Source organism: Puntigrus tetrazona, chromosome 18 (assembly GCF_018831695.1).
Source record: "Puntigrus tetrazona isolate hp1 chromosome 18, ASM1883169v1, whole genome shotgun sequence".
Lineage (NCBI taxonomy): Eukaryota > Metazoa > Chordata > Actinopteri > Cypriniformes > Cyprinidae > Puntigrus > Puntigrus tetrazona.
In genome coordinates, this window is record NC_056716.1 from 10,622,735 (window position 1) to 10,640,272 (window position 17,538).

The window sequence follows — 17,538 nt, forward strand, 5'->3', positions numbered from 1 at the left end:
TGGATAATGGCTCTCACTGTGGTTTGCTGAAGTCCCAAAGCTCTAGAAATTGCTTTATAACCTTTTCCACACTGACACTTTGTTTCTCGTTTGTTCCTGAATTTCTTTGGATCTCAACATGATGTGTAGCTTTTGAGGATCTTTTTGTCTACTGCACTTTGTCAGACAGGTCCTATTTAAATGATTTCTTGAATGCGAACAGGTGTGGCAGTAATCAATAATTCACACAGATCCATGTGGGTTTGGATTTTGTTTTCCCTTCATAATAAAAACCTTCATTTAAAAACTGCATGTTGTGTTTACTTGTGTTATCTTTGATTAATATTTAAATGTTTTTGAGGATATAAAACAAAGTGTGACAAAAAATAAATAAATCAGGATGGGTCCTTAGACTTTTTCACACCGCTTTCACACACAGACATATATATATATATATATATATATATATATATATATATATATATATATAGAATACTCAGTCTGTTGTATTAAACTCTTAATGCTATAAATTATTCAAAGTACATATAGCCTATACAACCTTCAAAGGCTTTTTAAAACTTTTTTTTTTTTTAAACAAAGGCTTCATCAAGCCAACATCAAAGTTTTACTTAATACGATTTCCTTTTCAAGTTTAAAATATTATTGCCACACATTGTAGCACTGTTTGTCTCGATTCTAACTTTTTTCTAGATGTCCAACTGACCTCTAAACTTGAGGCCCCTGGCAGTTAGAGGCCCCAGGGCATGGGATCCATCAGTCCATAATCCATCCTTGTTACTGACACATCCCAGAAAGAAACGGAGAGAGAGAAAGAGAGACAGAGCATGCGTGCTGCAGAGGCTAATGGACTAATGAGAGCAGTTTGAACTAACAAGATGAAGGACTGTACAAATGCCCACTTATAAGTAGAAGAAACGCTGAACAAAATGATTACAGAAGCAAAAAGAAAGGGAGGAGAGCAAAAGAGAGGTAAGACCTTGGCTTCACCAAGCTGTATCCTGTGATGGATCTTTGGCGTGGAGATGCATCTAGCAGCGGAAAACCCAAATGAGGTTATTTCATCTGATGAAATCGCACACTCACACAAAAACATAGACCGCTAATTTACTAACGAGAATTTTACAGAAACCGAGGTGGGCCAAAGTCATTAAAACATAATAAGACTGATCTGGTCCTAATAAAGCCGAAACACAATCACAGGTTTCCGCTCTCTCACTCACACACAGACACTATCATCTCATTAGTTTTTCTTTTCTCAATCTCTTCTGCTCAGCAGTTCCGTCATTACGGTCATATGAGACTATAATTTGTGTTAATCTAACATTGTTCATCCAGACTGAGAGACACTGCATTCGCAGATATGTGCATTTTTTTGTACATTTAATCCACTGTTTGCAACTGAATTGCAAAACCACTGATATAAATAAACCCATCCATCTGTGCAATCGCAACTGGCTGTCTGGAAATTCCACAACTACAGTTACAAACCACACTCACAGCGAAAACACTCATAAACACACAGAAATGCATAATGAAACTGCAGAGCTCTGATCATTAAACCAACCATTTAAATATAGTTTTACTTTGATATCTGGAGATATAAAGTGACAAAATATTGTATCATGAGAATTTCATATTTTTTTTTGCCCGTATAAAAATTGCTTAGTGTGGATCTCTGAATAAAACTCCAAGTATGAGCTAAAATTAGATTAATCGAGAAATAAAAAGATTCTTAAGATACTGTAGGAGAGCATACTTAATATATTCACTCTCCTTTCTCAGCTCACGGCTGAGCGCTGATTCGATGTGACGTAAACTATCAATGCAGAATTGTGTCATGCTACACGGCTATCTGTTCGGAAAAGGCAACTTTCCGTACCTGAGAATATAAGCTGTTTTTTAAACTGCTGAGTTAATGTCATGCTATTGGAAGAAATACAGTTTCTACAGCAGCATCACAGCGATACGCACACAGAGAAAATAAATGTGCATAAATACACGCAGCTAAATGTTTTGCCCCTGGTTTCATCAGATGGTCTGTTTTTTGTTGTTTTTTGCCGTTATGTCTGTTATGATTTGATGCAGTCAGTCTATACCGGGGTAATAGGTTCACAGGGTGAATGCGTGCAACTGAATTAAACATACGAGGAACTGTCATTCGTGCTATATCATCCTTGACCTGTGCACAAGCTGTATTGACGTTCACCTTTGCACCTGACATATTTGATTTACACCGTCACAGTGGCCTGTGACACAACACCTGTCTTAACATGTGCTGATACAGCCATGACAGAATTGATCTGACCCAGAATAACATCTTCTCTCCGCTGCCTCTCTGAGTCACACAGAAACTGCATCCACAAATCTGCACATTTAGCAAATCGGCCGCAACATGAGCTTGACAAAACGAATGTCGCTGCTGACTGTATTTGTTAATGACCCCTGACTGTCATTTGGACACAGCAACTCACATAGCGCTACGATGTTTGAGCTTTAATTGAGCTTGAGAGAGAGAGAGAGAAAGAGAGGGATAAAGGGTTGGGTTAGTACTGAATAGTCTTTCAATTTATGAGTTGAATTTTATTGGCCACACCCAACAGTTAGCAGTTAAAAAATTGAAGGATGATCAGTTTATAGTCTTAAAACCAAGAAGAAAATGAGTGTTATCGAGTCATGGATTCCTAGGAGAATTTACTACCACAAGCATCCAAGTTTACATGCCTGATGAAATGAACAGTTGTTGCGGTCCTTATTATATCTTGAAGCACACAATGGGCACAATGTTTATTTTGAAGTGCACTTTTCAATCCCACCAGGATTTATTTATTTTTTAAGAAATCAAAATGACTGAATTTTTGCAGTGGTAATTTATGTTTGCATGTGAGTCAAACACAAAAAGAGGTTTAAGAATAAATGCAATAAATGCAAATGCAAAGAAAATGCAAAAATCTATTTATGAAATAATAAACGACTAATGACTTTCTCCTCAAATACTAATTTTAAAATTTCACAAATACATTTTTGTTTTTGTTTTTTTGAATATTTTTACTAATTTAAAACTGTAAAATTTCATATATATATATATATATATATATATATATATATATATATATATATATATATATATATATAGATTTGTTGTATTTATATGTTTAATTTGAAGAAATTATTAATTAAGTTTGTCCCTAATAAAAAGTGAGAAAGCGGAAAGGTCATAAAATGACCTGAATGTAAAAAAAAAAAAAGTGTGAGTGTCCAGTGGGAAATGAAGATGTCATGTGTATGAGTGTGTGAAAAGTCAGCTCAAAGACGACCTCACCCTGACCTCTGTTTTATGGGAGAGGCAGGAAGGACACAATCGGACTCGGGTCGGTCTTGCTTTTAAATCGACTGCTTTATTGTTTATCAATATATCAACCTTCCCTACAACAGTTAAGTCATAAATCAACACAAGTATTGTTGTCTTCGTTATGATGGCCTTCAAACACCTGATTATTCATCATGTCTCCCTGATGTGTATACATTATTAAAACGCTAATCAGTCCCGACATAATCAGACGTTACTGGTTCTGTCAGAGGACACCAGGTCATTTATCTTTAGCTGGTCCCACGCTTTATTCTAGTTCACAGCATGCATCTGATCATCTGGGCCTCAATAAGTATTAAACATATAAATATATATACAATCACCTTGAGCCCAAAACAACAGGATAAACCCTCAAAATGCATGCAGGAAATGGCTGAATCCAAAACGACGTCCTGTCTTCGTGCAACAGGACACTAGAGAAACGCCCTCCTGAATCTGACGGATGAGCTTATAGAATGAGACACATACACAGAGGAATATCAATCAATCACTGCTGCTGCTGACATGACTTTCTGGACAGATATTTTGCGTATGTTCCTAGTGAGCTTATTGAGCATCCTACGCAAGCTACATTTTATGACACTGTAGATGTGCTCCTGACACGAAGCCTGCTCCTAAAAGTTGGCAACTTCTACCTTTTGGACAAATTGCATGTCAGCATCGCGTGTAAGGATTTTCCACAAACTCAGCAGGAAAAAATGGCTGGCAAAGTAAATTACTGTGTCAATTACTGTGTTCATTTAATCAGCTCCATTCTGAAAAAAGACACACAAAGGAACCATGCTTGGGTTCTCCAAAGAATCTTTCAGTGAGCAATTCTAAAAAAAAAAATGTCATACTCTAAAGGTGGTTTTCACACTTGATTGACTGCCTGGTCAAAACCCAAGTTTGCTTGTTCCCCCTGCCATCCCAGTTGGTTTGTGTTCACTCTTTTTATTTTTTGGATCCAAACCCTGGTCCTTTTGCTTCATCAGAGAAGCAGAAAAGCAGGAATGCTCACTTCACTTTTGTTCTTTAGATTTTGAAAATTAGGTTTTGTTTCAAAATGGCGACAAAGAATGACTTGGGTCTTTTTGTCACAAATGCAATGGAAATGTTCAAAAGAACACAGGTGTCAAAGATGAGCGATAGCGCGATATAAGCGGGTGAGAAAAGACAAATATACAGTTACAAATACATGATAGCTGTTCAGCTTGTGTGTGTGATATTTGGTGCTATTTAGAATATAAGATTGTGTTATTGGCTTAGCAACACGCTAACGTAAAATTAATTGTCTACTGTGTGCTTCAAATTTTGAGAACTATTGTTATAATATGCAGAGCTGCTTTCTATGTAGAGCGCTTCAAGTAAGTCACTTATTTTGCAAGGAGGAAAGCCGACTATGCAGGCACTAGACAGCAAGGAAGCTCACCAGGGTTTGGTACGGTGCCACTGGGTGTTAACGCTAAGACTATGAAGATTTTAGTGTGTGTGTGCATACTGATAAAGACAATGTGATTATGCATGCATTTGAAATGTCATAGAATCTATTGTTTTCAGATTTATTCAGCTCTCGTCTCTTACCGACAGCCAAAAAAACGCAGAACCGCGGCCAGGGTGCCAAAATGGATTAATCACATATGCTAAATACTCGTTCTGTCATGAGAGAACAATCATTTATTTAACAAGCTCACTCACACCTTTGATGGCTGTATTAGTAGGAAGAGCCCCTCCTAGTGTGGTGTAGGGTACCTAAAAGGGGGAGGAGATTCATTGATGTCTACTTGACCTGGCTAATTAGCATATTCATGAGGAAATCTGAATAAAGCTGAACATTCTGACAAACAAACACACACACATACGCACGGAAGCTCAGCATGGGGTCTATCTAGATGATAGACAGCAAAGCCTCTTGTTTCGCTGTTACTCTGGGAAATATTTTCCTATTTTATTGTTTTGTTCTTTCACAGGCGGTAGAAAGAAAACAAGCAAATGGTTTACTTTTATGGGCCATCAACAGCAGCAAAGCAGCGAATTTCCAGTTCGGAGTGTAAAACTTCATCAGCGAATATAGTGCCTGCAGAAATAGATTATTTCTAGGCGTCTATATTCTCAGCCGTATGATAATGCAAATTCATGTGCTTGTAAGCGAAATGATCATTTCAAACTGCAGAATAAATCAGTCTGATGACTTATGCCCACTAAGCCTTTGAAATGTTACTCTGACAGACAGTGGATGTTAGTTTGTTCTGTTTTATATGTTTCGCATAGTAGGTCATCTATTCCTGGCATTGAATCCGTTATCTTTTCATGAACTGCCTAGATCTTTAACCATTATGCCATTTCACCCAGTGCCCTAATTTACACACTTTTAAACATGAACAGTGCCTGGGAGCAACCATTAATTAAATGTTATACAAGTTCCTAGTGTGAGGAGCATGTATTAAATATTGTCGATGTGCATGTGTGGGGGTATTTAAAATCTCTGTGTGCGAAAATGTGTTTAGTATCTCTGGATGATTAAACATCCCTGTGGTAGATGCTACCCATCTCCTAAACGCTGATGGATGATTTTCTCTAAAATCCTGGAAACCTTCTGAATGCTCTTTATTTATACACACTTTGTAAACATCACTTCATCAAAATAACAAGCTGTTAGTTCAGTTTGCATAAAATCTGCATCACTCAACATGGCCAAAATTCTGAAACTTAAAACATAAAATTCTCCATTCCGCTATATTATAAAAAATATATGCCTGTGCCACTACAGCTGCAAAATGGAATTCCAGTAATTCCAGTGTTTGCTGAATGCTCCTCTTTTGGCCATTGGTTGCACACACAAATAGCTCCGCCTCAGACTCAGACTATTGGTTAAGCCACTGTCACTGTTGCTGTCAGGTTAGTCAGAATATTCATACAAACAAATCAAAGGGTCTCGTTCCCTAGTAATTGTGAGGATTATTTCATATTAGTATGCACAGGAGAATTTCTCGAGAAAAATGTGCGTACACACATGAATTTGTTCTTAACCTCATTCTAAACTTAATGAATTTGGAATATTCTGTATGAGCGATAATCTGGGGTTAGTCGTTTGCATAAAACACATCCAAACCATCTCCATATCAGACATTTCAACCTGTACAACCTTTATTACTTTAACTTTAACTGACTATATATATATATATATATATATATATATATATATATATATATATATATATATATATATATATAGTGAATGAGACAATGATTTAGTAGCACATTCACAAACAGCAGTGAAACAACTGTTGATCAGATTCTGTACTTTTCTAAAGGTCATAGGATGCAACCCATAATACACAGCATGCTCATCTGTCAACAAACACATGTAAACTGCAGCATGTGTTCTATCAATGTTATCAGGTCATGTGTGACAGAAAGCTATAGAGCCTGACATTACAGGTGTGTGTGTGTGCAGCGTGCATCTGACCTGGATGCTGGGGATTTATGCGACCAGTGGGAATATGTTTGTGGTTGAGTACAGTGATGGGTTAGCTGAGCCATTCAATTTACACACACAGGCTTAAAATGCAGACATGCAGGAGAAAAAGTCCTAGTGTGAGGGAGAGAGGCATGGAGATGAGAGTGTTAGGTCAGAAACTCTACACATGTACAGATGTGAATGCATTACAAGTGCGCAGTCCTGCTGCATATAACCCGGGTGAATGTTCTTGCATTACTCTGGCCGCAGCAATCGTCAACTCATTGGCTGCTAGAGTTACTGACAATGTCGTGACCCCAGAAAATATGGCTTGACAGGCACAGTTTTGTTTTCTATGCTGACATATTTCCTATTTCAGGAAGGTGGTGTGAAACATAGGCTCATTGACATGTCCCTTTTTTTGATAGTGCATTTTTTTAATTAGAAAGTCAGTCATTAGAGTCAGTTTAGAACAGCTGTGAACCATGATTCCTTGCTATTGCTTGGCGATGGCAAGTGTTATTAGAGGGAGTACAGTTTCATTCGAGGTGGAATAAACCTGTATATGCCTATTAGTGCAAGATTAGTCATCTGTATTTTTATTGTGATTTCTCATATGAGACAGAATATATAATTGTAAATCTGTAAAATCAAAAAAACATGGACCAAAAGCAAATAAAGTGATGTCTCATTGAAGATTATCTTCATACTGTGCTGCCATGACAGTAGTTGAAATACCTCAAAGTGAAGACAACAGTTTATCAGGGCTCTTCAGTTTAGTTACTGAATGGCCACGACCCACAAAATTTACTTTCCCATACTTAATAAAGTGAAAAATGAAAATTATATCATTAAGTAGTTCACTTCTAGAATGAAAATCTCCTGACAATTTACTTACCCCCATGTCATCCAAGCTCATCCACCATGTCTTTCTTTCTTCAGTCAACTTTTTCACTTGTGTAAATCCATACGCATTTCAGAGCTAGTGCAAAGCCATCATTGGTGGTTAAAAATTATAAAAATATATAAAATTGGCCAATAGATAAGATTAGACAAGATCCTCATTTTTTCCTGGGACCATGCAGAGCCCTTTAAAGCTGAATGAAACTGCAATATGGACCTTCAACTATATGGAGATAACTCACAAATAAAACTTTTTATTATGTAATTGAATTGTTTTAATCACTTACCCTCATAAAATTTCAAACCCCTGAGACCTTTGTTCAGCTTCAGAACACAAATTAAGATCTTTTGGATATCTCTGTCTAAGAAAGACTCTGCTATTTTTGAAAATAGACTCATTTTACAACTTCCCTACTGTTAAACAGTTGAGTTTTACTGTTTTCAAATCCATTTAGCCAATCCTTGGGTCTGGTGGTAGCACTTTTAGCTGCAGCTTAGCATAAATCACTGAATCAGATTAAAAATGTTTAAAAATGACCAAAGAGTCCTGATATTTTCCTATTAAAAACTTCACAATTGTGTAGTTACATCATCTACTAATACCAACAGATAATAAAAAGCTGTGATTTTCTAGGCCAATATGGCTAGGAACTATACTCTCATTCCAGTGTAAAAATCAAGGAACTTTGCTGCAGTAACACGGGTGCAGCAGGCGCAATAATAATGGAGTGTTCCTTTAAGAGTTCTAAATTTGAAGGCAACAATGTGTGAAATTAGTGCATTTACATACTTAGTTTTGGATAATGTCCAAAACTAAGTGTGCTTTTGCTTTGCTTATGCTCAAGAATCAGCAGAAACTGATTCGCACAGCTATGGAATAGATTAGATTCTTCAACCTTGCTACTGGAGATCTACTGTCCTGCACAGATTATGTCCAAACTGCTTCAACATACATGTCTGTAATTCTTAAGCAGTCCTTAAGAACTTGTTCAGCAGGTTCATGTGTGTTTGATGAGTTACACTCTCCAGAACATTGGCTCTCTAAGAGCAGGATTGAAGACCTCTCTGCATTAGATGTTTATGGAACATCATTTCCTCTAAACAGGAAGCTATGAAGGAGTGTCAAATCCAGTTCCTGGAGGACCATGTTCCAGTTGAGCTTAGCTCCAGCCCGTATATGAGGTAATAGAACTATTCAGAATTGCTAAAAACTTCCAGAAAGTTGTTCAACTCTGCAGGATAGTGGCCTTCCAGGAACAGGATTGGACACCCCAGGCCTAACATCTCTTAATGACCCATGCCGTACTGCATAAATGATTTTTGCTGCATACTGACCTTTAGTGACCTTTCAGGACAGCTTATCTTACTGTGCAGAGAAGCGCGAGTGTGCTCTCAAAAGCCAGCGGGAATACGGGGGGATGGGTCACAGCGAGTGTACAAGAGTGTGCGCGCATTTAGCCGAGACAGAACCCTCAGGGCCGTCTGCGTTTTCGGTCTGGTCGCCTGCCCGTGCCGCAAGTATCGACTGAGTGTCTGATTGTCTTCAAACTGTCAGCGTGGGCTTATTGTGTTTCACAGCTCAAGAGCAGCCTGAAGACAATGAGAAAAACTCCATAACTGCACTTCCATTCTCTCAGATCTCTCTGTGTGGCAAAGTCTGAATGCTAATTTCACACCTGGACTCATTACGTTCCTGTTAAAATTCTCTTGATTATTAAAAGTGCCAAATTCAGAACAGCGCAACAGCGCCAATTACACCACCACAAACTCCTTTCAGAAATATTCACCATACCTTATTGTTCTTTGCCACAGGACTTGAAGAAAAGATCCTGAGATAACACGTTGCTCAAGGGAAACGAGAAGAAATCAAATTGTCTGTGTTGGCTAATCGCTTCGATATATCGCCACACTGTATTGATTCATATCCTACCACGTGCGGCTGTTATTCTGAGGAACAAATAAAGCACAGAGGGAGCAAGTGATCAATTAGCCTCACATTATTCCTTTTGTCTGCCACAGCTGAGCAGTCTTATCAACTGCAAGCACACAACTTCCCCTCTGGCTGTCGTCCCGAACCTGCTCCCAGAACCTGGCTTTATCAGAACCACCGCTGCAGTCTGGCTTTGCAGGGTGCATGTGTGTGTGTGCTTTGAGCTCAACTCCCAAGAGTTTAGCAGACAAGGGTGTGTGTGTGTGTGGCATTGACTGTCTCTGTGCTCTCAGTTCGCACACACACACACTCCGCCTCGCAGCTGCGTGGATGACAGAGAGAGCAGCGTGCATGTGGACCACTGTCTCTCAGTCTGAGCGTGTGACAGTCCAGCTTGTGGAGGAGCTCACTCTCCTCATCTCTTCACGTGTGAGTGTCCTGCAGAAACCCGACAGAACGTAAGTCCCTGGTGTCTTTCAATGCTTTTGTTTCAGCTGTGCATGTGCGAGAGATACTTCAGACATCCCTGTTCCCTCGCAGTTCTTCCTTCTGCTGTTTGAAAGTCTGTCTAGATCTCTGTTTAGAGTATAGTCACAAATGTTTAAAGTGAATGGGTCAGGTTTTGATTTGGGGGGCTGATTTTATGGGAAACTGTGGGGGTGATAGTTATCCGCGACTCTCTGCGAGTCGCATCCAGAGAGACGATTAGATCGGCTGAAGGTTTGCATTCACGAACGCTTTGTTCTGGTGTGATGTAAGCACGTGTTTACAGGACTGGCTGAACACACACCTGAGAATTTAATGAATCTGCAAATATGAGTTACAGTCTGCCTGCTTAAAAGACTAGACTGCACAAAATGATTTTCTTTGTAAAACAAGATCCATTTATTTAAAAAATAAAACTACTTTTTGTTTTTTGGGGAAGATATATATATATATATATATATATATATATATATATATATATATATATATATATATATATATATATATATATATATATTTTTTTTTTTTTTTTTTTTTTTTTTTTTTTTTTTTTTTTTTTTACTACCCCATTGGCAATTTTTCTTGTTTTAAGTCTAAACCCCATTAAACAAAACAGTGGGAACAAAAAATAATTGAAGTTCTTTCTTTTTCTTTCTGCATGGGAGAGGAAGTAATTAGCTTGTAACTTGTGGGTACATATAGCTACATTTGTATGAGGTTTAGACTCTTCATGGCAGATGTGTGTGTGTGTGTGTGTGTGTGTGTGTGTGTGTGTGTGTGTGTGTGTGTGTGTGTGTGTGCAAGTAATAGTCAATGCCAAATAATGCTAAATGCTGAATAATTAATAAGACTCATAAAGCCCCAGCGTGTGTTTGAGACTCTAGCTGCAGGGATGCACTTTAGCACTCCAAACTGGACACAGCACGCCAACCATGCCCTCATCTCAGCAGCAATTACTGAATTAAAGGTGAAATGTAGTGGGAAATATTTCACCATCAAATCATTTCTGCTCATTAGTAAATCTGTGCAAAGAGGCTGGTGTATATTCCATCTCTTTTAATTTATTTCGGTGTGCTTAATTGGTTTGACCAAATTATGTTTTGTGTTGGCAAACAAATAATATACCAAGAACAAGAGAATAATATAATGAAAAAAGAAAAGAAAAGAACAGCCATAAACATAAAGGGCAAAGTAATTTATACAAATTCTGTCATTACTCACCTTCTTGTCTTTCCAAAGCCATATGCTGTTAGTTTTTCAGTGAAGCAAAAAAAGATGATCTTGTAGAATTCTGTCAATCCTCTTTTGAAATACAATCTGTTCATCTTTCATTGTGATGAACAGACTTTGTATGAGAAGTTGATCCAGTGCAGTCAAAGATGTCAAACTTGGTGTTTGGCAGGCATTTTTTTTTCCTTTTGAACACAAATAAGATTTGTGACCTTCTGCAGAAGAAGTGCTTAACAGTAATTAACAACTTGAGTTCTTTTAAGTGATATTATGTAACAACAGTATATTTAGTCTTTTAAGCAAAACATCTTGTATGTCAGACCTGAACTGTGTAAAGAACTGCATAAGGATTCTTCAAACTCTGTCCTTGTGATCTATCTATCTATTTATCTGACTGTGTCTGTCTTCCAAACTCATACCTAGGCTGTCCTATAATCTGGTTAGGGTTCGAAAATGAGCTGAAAGCCGTTAGCACTACCAAGTCTCCCAACTCTTTCACAGGTGCTCTGTCTCCATTGTTGTTCTGTTCCTTGGCTTGTTGAATTCTTTTCCCTTGTTTCCTCCATTCAGTGCCATATGAGATCTATTCTGTGTGTGAGTGTCTTTGTTTTGTTGCCAGGGCTTGGCTGAAGCAGGCAGCATCCATATTGCCCATGTGCAGAGACCCCACCCAACCACATTCACATGTGATGAATAAAACATGACATTGAGATTGTGCCTGGGCTGAGTGCAGCCGGGCAGCTCTGTTGACCCGTTTCAGAAAGCCACCGACAGGTTCCGACTAATTTGGGTCACTTTAAGCCCATATAAAAGCGGCACGTCAGTATCTACAGAGGCTGAGTGAATCAGCAAGTCCAGAATGATCCAGCTCGGGTCCCTAGACTCCCCCAGCTAAGGGAAATATAAAGCAGGAACACGTTCAAAGGAAGTCAATGTTTATTCCCTCGGTATCTCTCTCTTTCTCTCTCTCGCTCTATTTCTTTACCTCTCCGCTATTGTTGAGAGCATGTGCGGATTTGTGGAACATACACATCTTTTTTCTCGCTCTTCCCTGTGTGAGTTTTAAGCCACAAACCATGGAACAAAGTAGTCACATTTGTGTTCTCTAGAAGAAGGAGTTTATTTATGCAGACATATACAATTCATCTACAATGCAAATGCACAACAAAGATAACAAGATGACTGTTTACTTGTGTGTGGAAGGTAAAGTTCCTGACCCACTCAAAGTTTGGCCGTTGACGGTTCTGAACGATTAGCATACACGATCGCTCGCGGCTGTATATGCGTGTTTTAGTAGGTTCTAAAGCCTACACGCTTTCTCTGAACAGAAAGGAAGCTTCCTGCCTTTTTCACCCTGCCGTATCCTCTTCATCTCTCTCTTTCACAGCTTGTTTTGTTTGTCTGTAGGGACTTGCATGTACGTGTTCCAGATTCACACTTTCTAATGTTTCGTTTGCCCCCTTATGTATGATTTCTCTTGGTGGAGGTGGGTTGATTCACCTCTCCACCCTAGGCAAGTGCCCTTTTTCTTTCTGACTGCCAAATATCTCTTCACCCACAACCAAATTGAGCCCATGCCAACCCCTCACTTCCTCCTAAAACCCGCCTTGAGGTATGAGGGTGTTTTAATAAATAAGGTAACAAGACCATTGCATTAAAACTAGTCTTGAAGAGCCTGGCATTTAAAAACTAACATAACATCAGGCATACTTTGCATCATAGACTATAACAGTGGTTCCTAACACTGGAGATCTGGAGTACCCTCACCTCTGCATGTTTTGCAGGTTTCCTAATCATTAGCTTGTTAGTGGAGAGTGTCAGATGACAGAGACTGTCATTGGGGGCAGTGCTGTTTGGGGGTCTCCAAGACTAGGATTGGGAACTGGTGATGTTTAATACTTAAAGAAATGCGTGTAGTTAGCACTCCTGTTAATCTCAACTGTGCTCCCGGCCTGGCACAGGTTGTTCTGGAAGTACTGTACATAATTCCAGACTTCAAGCATTCAAGAAGAACTTTATTAGCATGTTTAAGTGTGTTTGATTAGAGGTAGTGCAGTGGGTCTCCAGAAGCAGGGTTGAAGACCTTTGAGTTAATTACTGCAAGCACCAGTAGCAAAAAGGTCTAAAACTAGACATCTTGATTCTGGCTTAATTCCTCCCAGTTAGACAGGAAGAATCTGTCTGAATGACATGAAATGAAACAAACAACAGATTGCTTTGTTTGTTCGTGCTGTTTAGGGGTGTGTAAATCTGAAATGGACAATATGAGCTTCTCTTCATCTTAAGCACAGCATGATTCATTCTGCTTCTTACTGCAGTGCTATTAGCACATGCAGAGGGTCTCTGTCGGCCTAGTCTATTTCATTTTGCATTTTTTGGCAAAAAAACAAACATTGCCTCAGACAGGGAAAGTCATCTGACTGACATGTGAATAGACAAACTGCAAGATTATATTGTTTTTATGCTCCATATAAGAATGAGGAAACCTGAAATGGATGATGTACGCTGTCCTTGACTTAAGCGCAAAATTATTTATTATTCTTGTGTTTACTGCAAATCTATTAGTGCACATGGATGGTTTCTGATTAACCAAGCTCTTCATCACACTGTTTCCCTCAGCACCTTTTTTAGGGGCAGCTTTATGTCTCAATCCATCCATCTCTGCCACTAACACAATCTCATTAATGATCAATCAATCAAGCTAGGCTATGTTCTGCTGGAGTCTGAAGTGGTTGTAAGCCATGGTTCTCTGGTAGGGGCTGATGTGAAGAACCATGCTCTCTCTCATGGAGGCTGCAGTAATTAGCGCTACTCAATGTTATGGCACTACATCAATCAGAACCTCTTTTCATCCCGCCAGTACCATGATTGGACTGTTTGTTCTGCTTCTCATGGGCCAGTGTTCAGACGCTGTGGCTGTTTGCTCTAGAGCAAAGCTGATAACAGGTCCTGTATGTGACTGAAGTTCTCAATGGATGCAACTGATTTGCATGGTTATAGTAGGAGATATACAAGAATGTTTCAATAATGAGGTAACAAGGCTATTGCATCAAACTTGACGTGATGTTGGATCCATAAATCAGCACATTCCGACTGTGTAGCAAGGTTAATGGTTCTCTTAAAATATTAAATAATTTCACTTTGACTAGACAAACTTCAGATTGTAAAATGTCATGTCATGTGATTTAAAGAGTTAATGATTTAAAAAAACATGTTTTACCTTGAAAAATGTATTTAAAAAATCAACACACTTTTCTTTTTTATGTAAAAGTACCATAACAGCACTCCAAAATTCTGGATCTGGGAGTTTAAATACATTATTTACAGTATTTACATTTACTGACATTATAGAATAATCACAAAAGGCATGGGATTTGTATCAGTAAAAGCTCATAATACTCAGTTTTACATGTTTTTGCTGTTTCCCCATCAGTTTTTTTTCTCTTATTCTTTTTAAGCATCAGTGGGTGTGATTTGACAAGATTAGCTTTTGTTAGTGCAGGTGTAGAACATGCTTTATGTAGAGATGGGAATAGAACAGACAAATGCATTTTGATACTAAAACATTTTAAATAATTCAGTCATCATGTTGAGTTTACCACAGATACAGACTTTTCCTCTCTTCCTGTCATTTCAGATTTCTGCTCTGCTGATAGGAGCTCATCATCCTTGATGTTCAACAAAACATAAAAGAGAAACAAATACGTCTGCTGTTCTGTTGTGTTTCTAAGAGCCCTAAACGTGAAAATGTTCCATTAGATTTGTAGTTTCAGAAATGACTTTGAGACTGCTCAGATGTGCTGGATCAAAATGGACCACACGCAGTTCACAGGCCATGAAAACCTGATGGTGTGGAACAGAGTAGGCAGGACGGTCATTTCAACTGCTAGATGAACGGTCAATCTAAGAGGTCACTTTTCCATTACACTCCTCAGGGCCGAAATAAAATACAACCTTATTTACTGCCACAAAATGGGTCTGAGTGTGTGTGTATGTGCACATGTGATTGTTCAGCCTCAACTGCATTTGTGAAGCAAACGAATGTGGACAGCTAGAAAGAATTATCCTACAATGAAGCAGTATTAGCCCACAGCTCAATGGAATTACAGCAAAACACAAGAGAATTAGCCCACAACACAATGGGATTAACCCACAACATAACTGAATATTTTCAGCTAAATTACATTTTAAGTTCAAAGAAAAATAGTATATCACCTTACCATGCTAAAAGGAAACAGTTGCAATTTGTGTATAGTCTACTTTATAAATGAATAAGGTATTTTAACTCTGATTCCTCAAGTTGAGGTATCTTAACTTTCGTTTCAATATGAATATGCTTTATCTTGTTAAATAAAATCATATTGTGTAAACAAACAAAAAAATCCATGACATATTCAGCAAAAGGGGTACAGCCAAAGTCATATTTAATCAACTCAGCTCATTCTGTCACCATCTTGGAAACACCCTGGGCAGTTTTTTTTTCCTAGTCATGCAAGTGCAGCTCATCTACTTAAATAAGGGCAGGCACCAAAAAATCTCTAGTGTTTGCTAAGCTTATGTTTTAGTAACATTTCACCAAGATAGAATATCTTAAATAAGCCTAAACCAGACTCATGACACATATACTTTTCTTGGTCAAGAACACGCTTACACCCTAGGACCACAGCACAAAAAAGGACAGAAGAGTGCCTTTGGCTTTGTTCTTGATTGGCTCTTGTAATGTTTGACGTCAAACACTTGCTTCAAAATATTCAGCATTGTTTTTCTGCTTCATTTTTCAATGGATCATTTGACTCACATTTATTGTATTCATTTATCATTATTATACAAACATAACAAAAAAAGGTATACATCTACATTTCAAGGAAAAGGATGTAGCTTATGTACCACAAGGGGCACCAAACTGAACCATTGTTTGAGGCACATTTTGAACTGTCAAAGGAAAAATATTTCAACATAGACAAATTACATAGAGCAAGCTTCATCTCTTTGTCAACCAAAATAGCATTATAGCTGAATACAATTCAACTAGCAATCATTTGTAGCTGCGGGATAAGGCCTCTTGTTTAATCGTTTCAACATGAGCTGAGCAGTTTGTCATTTATATCACAGAACATTGCTCTTGCATGCTATTTTATTAGCTGTAAACAAAAATATTGGATATGGGCAAATGCTTTCAGTGAAAAAAACAAAATCATCAAAAGAAACTCAGTGGGGGATTTGATTTACTGAGCCACATAGTACCATCTGGAGACGGGCAAGTTTTCCGCAATATGAAGTAGTTATGTGACCCCACCCACTGACAAACATGCACATGTAATTTACCCTGACAGGTTGAGACAGTATAACATAAAACTGTAGCACGAAATACAGCATGTATAACAAGATATATGCATACACATAGTGTCAAACAGATTTCACATCGAATTAAAAAGGGAGAAAGGAGAGAGAGAGGGAAATTTCTCTCACCCATACCAATAGCAGCATGACAAACCATTTTACAGAACATAAAGAACAAAGCAGTTTTCAACAACACAAAAAGCAAAGCTTTAATTAAGCATAATGTTAATTAGTGTCGGTGTGGTGGAACACTTGTTCTGTCTGATTATCAGCTAATTAATCTCAAGAGAAAACACGCTGAGCTCTGAGAGACAGATTAAAATCAAGAGACCAGCGTGACCAGCGGCCTGAGAGAGAGAGAGATTTCTAATGAACAAAAGGTAAAAAATTGTAAATGTGTAATGTTAAAAAAAGACCTGTGGCAAGCAAATATAAGCATACTAAGCAAATTGCTTACAACCCAGGCAATTTGATTCCACCTTCCATGTTCCTAGACAATCCCATTCGGTGTCTCTTTGTGTTTCCCAAATGGGGTGGAGTCCAAACCTGTCTAAGATGGAGTCTGTTTACCCTGCTAACAAGATCTGAACCCTTAGGGGCATCAGGATTCTCTGAATTTCTGCTTTATAAACATCTTTTTAAGGGGTTAGGAGGTAAAACGTCTGTAAACCAAAATGGTCTGACTCTCATAATGCCCTGTGCTCTTCTGTTAGCAATAAGTGCTATTACATAACCCCTTTTTAAAGAATAAATATATCCTTTACGGAAGAAGATTCCATTGCTGATGTCACAAGTGTACAGCCTTAGGATAGAAACATCATTTATGCAAGCACACAAAAGCAG

At 38.2% G+C, this 17,538-nt stretch overlaps 1 protein-coding gene across 1 annotated transcript in view; it reads left to right on the forward strand.

Moving 5' to 3' along the window:
* The first annotated feature begins 9,952 nt into the window (after nucleotides 1-9,952).
* sema6dl (sema domain, transmembrane domain (TM), and cytoplasmic domain, (semaphorin) 6D, like) overlaps nucleotides 9,953-17,538 on the forward strand; it is an 85,399-nt gene continuing 77,813 nt past the window's right edge. The window contains exon 1 of the mRNA XM_043264742.1: nucleotides 9,953-10,097. The gene's annotated coding sequence lies outside the window, so the exon portion shown is untranslated. The remainder of the gene's footprint in view (nucleotides 10,098-17,538) is intronic.